General features: G+C 40.8%; 1 pseudogene; it reads right to left on the reverse strand.

The window, feature by feature from the left end:
- Positions 1–2,424: 2,424 nt before the first annotated feature.
- Positions 2,425–4,118, reverse strand: LOC131830377 (ribosome biogenesis protein WDR12-like; annotated as a pseudogene).
- Positions 4,119–5,000: the final 882 nt, after the last annotated feature.

Raw genomic sequence — 5,000 nt, forward strand, 5'->3', positions numbered from 1 at the left:
ACCCTGGGAACACCTGGCCTGTGCCCATTCCGACTCAAGCCATCCTAAGAGGGTGACCCCCATTCAGAATGCCCGAGGACCCCAGGCCTTCAACTGCACCAGCACCAGCCAGCCAGCACTAACAGGCACATGCTGTCTGTACAAATGACGTCCCTACACAAGGCCACTCCTTGAAGACTGGAGAGGTGGAGGTTTTGCATAACTCAGAAAAACAAACAGAGAAAGTCAAAGGAAATAACAAGATCAAGGATTATGCTCGAAATGAAAGAACAAGATAAAACCAGAAAAAGAACAGAATAGAGATAAGCAATCAACCTGATAAAGAGTTCAAATGGTCATAAAGATGCTCAGCCAACTTGAGAGAAGAGTGGAAGAGCTCAGAACTTCAACAGAAAGATAGAATAACTTCAACAGAAAAACAGAGTTAATACAATAACTGAAATGCAAAAGATGCTTTCCAGCTCTCAGAGGAAGATGGTGGAAGAGGAGTGAATTCAGCTAGGTATCTATCAAATCATTCTCAACACATGTGATCAACCTGAGATCTAAGAAAAGAATTGCTGCAAATCTACAAATAGAAAAGCAACCACTTTTTGCAAGGCAGGAGGTGCACAGATGTGAATCTGAGGGGAAACTTCGGGAGGAAGGAGACTCCATAAACCGGCTTCTGGAAAGTGATAAGCAGCAGAATGCAAAATCAGAACTTCTAGACGTCTACTCCAGTGAGAGACGTCTCTGCCTGAAAGGTGCTCAGGTAATGAATTGGGGCAGAATCCTAGGTAGGACAGTGTGGTCTCAGGATCCCCAGGGTCACAGGAAGACCAGGGGTGCCTGAATGCAGCAGAGTTAACAAGGTTTGGAGCAGGGAAGCCAGGTACACTCAGTGAGCTCTGGAGTGACCCCGTCGGCTAGATGTTGCCATAAACTCTCAACTAGGCAACCGCTCTCCAAGCAGAGGCCCAGCAAGCAACAACTGCTGAGAGTTCCAACTCCTTGCCCCAGGAGGAGTGGCATGGGATCAGGCAAACAGGGGCCCAGTGCTCCCTCCTCTGGGAGGAATGGTGCAAGTGAGCATCACAGGAGTCTGGGGAGTTTGGCCAACACGAAAGGGTTGGACTGCCTTCTTCCCCTGAGGGTGCACTATAGAGGGGGCGCTGAAATCCTTCAGCTCCAGGACTGGAGATCAGGCCACTGCTATTTTTCACTTTTTTTTTTCCCTCCACCCTCTAAAGCTGCTTGAAAAGCCTTCAGGGAACAAAAGCCACATAGAACAACCCAAAGCAGCTTACACGGAGCGTGGCCTCTGGCAAGGGCTGGTACAGCTCCACCCAGGCAAAAACACCTCAGAATCAGGGCAACAAGCCCCACCTCCAGAAGACCAGCAAGATCCTCAGGCAAATACTGAGTTTATAGATTACTCGAAACTAAAAAAAACTCTGGCACTAGGGGAAAATAATATATGGAAGTAGAGGGTTTTGGGTACGTGTCTTTAGTCTTTCAGTTTAAATTTTTTTAAATTTATTGAATGTTTATTATCTAACACTGACTGAAGAGTTTTGTCTAAAGATTTTATTCTATAAAAGGATAGGTTGGGAAGAAAGATTCCTGGTTTCCATGAAACCAAATGTAATTTCTAAAGGATTGAGGCATATCTTTAATACAAGTACTTCACTTAAAAATTTTCAACAAACTCTTAATTGGCAGCATCTACATGTTTTAATGTTCTGAATACCCACAAAATCTTATATAGTTAGACATCACTTATTTTACCCAAAGCAAATTGTAGTTCTAATTTTTTCTCTATTAGAATATGTTACTTTCCTTAAGATACTTTTTTTAAAGATAGCTAATGTAGGAAAACTTAAGTTTCTCCATCAGAAATAAAAATCTGGACAATTACAAATTTTTAATATATGCTTTTATAGCATTTAAAAGGCAATTCTTAATTCAAACCAATACCTATAAAAGGAAATTTCTTAAACTCAGTTTTGTTTCAAGAGTTTGCAAATGGCAGGGGCGCCTGGGTGGCTCAGTGGGTTAAGCCGCTGCCTTCGGCTCAGGTCATGATCTCAGGGTCCTGGGATCGAGTCCCGCATCGGGCTCTCTGCTCAGCAGGGAGCCTGCTTCCCTCTCTCTCTCTCTGCCTGCCTCTCCACCAACTTGTGATTTCTCTCTGTCAAATAAATAAATAAAATCTTTAAAAAAAAAAATAAAATAAAATAAAAATTTAAAAAAAGAATATTAAAAAAAAAAAGAGTTTGCAAATGGCAGAAAAGGCAGGTAACATTTTATACTTAATAACACAAACCATTGTATAATAAATACAAAATAAAGAGTGATAGATATTATCAAGGGTGAAAACATTACATAAACTTAAAGAGGCTGCTTTCTGAACTGTCACTGATGTTACCTGAGGAGTCGTTATCAATGTCATTTACAGAAAGAATCTCTGTAGTCAAATTTATCATTCACTTTCATGTCCCCACATGAGAAGTAATAGGTGAATATCTGTAGGAATACAATTTATTGTCTGCTCCTCCACTCAGAAGTAACCCTGTGTCTGTCCAGTACACACTCAGAACTCCGTCTTCATGAGCCGCCAGATCAGACAGGAAACTTACAACTTCTTGATGATGTTACCTAAAGAACGTGAAATCAGCTGCTGCTCATAAGTAGGAGACCACTTTAATGATGTGACCCAGCGTGTATGTGAGGTTAGGGACAGGGACACCAAAGAACCATCTTTAGTTCAGGGATCCCACAGTCTGATATGTCTATCTGTGCTTCCAGATGCTAAATGTTTACAAAATGGAAAATAGGAGATACAATCAAACACTTTATTTCCTGTGCAAATGGACTTAAGAATGCCAGACTCTATATTCCACACCCTAACTCTGTGGTCCCAAGAGGCACTGCAGATTTCTTCAGCATCCAACCACAGAACTAAGGATATTGCTTCCTTGCAGCCAAAGATGGTTCTTGTTGGTCTCAACTGCTCTATTTTCTGTTTTTTCTTGATTTGTGGATCCCTCCATTTCATCTTCTTCATCTATAGGAACTGTAGACCAGATCTTTAGCTTCTTATCCCAGGAGCCACTGCAAAATTTAGTTCTGACGCTATCAATAGCTAGAGAATCCACACTTCCGCAGCTCTGCAGCATGCAGAGCTTTTACTTTGGTTCTCTCCACATTCTGCTCCTGTAAGAGAATCATCCCATCCACAGAGCTACTCAATAGTAGGCAAGACAAGCTATCCTTTTTTCACCCAGGCCACAGCTTTTACAATGTCTGTATGTCCCAAGATTGTCATTACTGACTTTCCTTCCAAGGACCAGATCCAAGAAGTCTTATCATTAAGAACCCATCAAGATCCATTCCTCTGTGGGAGGTTGGGGGAACCAGGTGGTGGGTACTGGAGAGGGCACAAATTGCATGCAGCACTGGGTGTGGTGCAAAAAATAATGAATACTGTTACGCCGAAAATAAATTTTAAAAATTTTAAAAATATATATTATATAATAAAAACAAAATCTATTCCTCTGTCTCTCGGACTGAACTGATCCAGTCAGCATGGAACAAGCATTGCTCTGGCTGAGGGGCAGTGTACTTCTCCACATATTCCATATCCACAGCCTCTTCTGATGGGATGTTTTCCAGTTCCAAGTGGTTGAGCAAAGGTATTTGCAGAAACTGGCCCTTGATAAGGAAATCAAACTCCAAATGTTTGTGGAACTCATTTTTGCCCTCCAGTGGTTTACTGATGATGTTGCTAAGGTCAGCAATTTCAGAGCATGCAAGAATTGAAAAGGGAACACCATCTACCACATATATTTTGACGGTGAAGAAGCATGTGTGGAGCTGAGCCATGGCGAGGAGTACACATGAAAGACTTGTGGTGACTTTTGGAGGGCTCCCACTTCTAGTGTTAGGATTTAAATCCAGGTGAGAGTTCTCTTTTTCTTTTTCTTTTTTTTTTTAAACTTTTCTACAAATTTCTTCTTTTAACTCTTTGTTTTTAAGTCTTTTTTAAATTTTCATTTTTTAAAATTTTTTATTTAATTGTGTGTGTGTGAGAGAGAGAGAGAGAAAGCAAGCACACACAGAGGAGCAGAAGGCAGAGGGAGTGGAAGGCAGAGGGAGAAGCAGGCTCCTTGATGAGTAAAGGAGCCCAATACAGGGCTCAATCTCAGGACCCTGGGATCATAACCTAGGCAAAGGCAGACGCTTAACCAACTATCTCACCCAGGTGTCTCTTTTCATTTTTACATTTATATTTTATAGATATATTCTTCAATTTTGGCTTCCTTTCACACTATTCAATTTTGTGTGTGTGTGTGTGTGTGTGTGTGTGTGTGGTTTTGTATTTTGCATTCCTTGTAATTTTGGGATTTAGTGTCTTCTAACAAACAGACCAAGATACACTCAGGACTAAGTGGATTGCCCTGTTTTGTCAACCTGTGAGATTATACGCTCTTTTTCTTTTCTTTTTCTTCTTTTCTGGTTTCTGACCTCTTTGGATTTGTCTAATATGTATTTCACTTAGGTCATACTTCATATTCTTGATTTTTGTTCTCTCATTCATCCATTTTTCTCTGAGAAAAATGACTTGAAGGAGGAATCCACAATGAAAGAAAGAGCCAGGGATGCCTGGGTGTCTCAGTCTGTTAAGTGTTTGCCTTCCGATTAGATCATAACCTCAAGGTCCTGGGATTGAGCCCTGCATTGGACTCTCTGCTCAGTGGGAAGTTTGCTTTTCTCTTTCCCTCTGCTCCTCCCTCTGCTTGGGCTCGCTCTCTCTCTCTCTAAAATACATAAATAATAAAATCTAAAAAATAAAGAAAGAAAGAACCAGAGGTGACACTCTCTATCATCGATTCTAATTGATATGGACATAAGTAAAAATTCAAAGCTAGAATTCAGTATAACAATTCTAAATGTACTAGCTAGGCTTGAAAAAAGAATAAATGACACTACCTAATCTCTTAGAGCAGAAATAAAAT

The sequence above is a fragment of the Mustela lutreola genome, chromosome 4 (genome assembly GCF_030435805.1).
Source record: "Mustela lutreola isolate mMusLut2 chromosome 4, mMusLut2.pri, whole genome shotgun sequence".
In the NCBI taxonomy this organism is placed as follows: Eukaryota; Metazoa; Chordata; class Mammalia; order Carnivora; family Mustelidae; genus Mustela; species Mustela lutreola.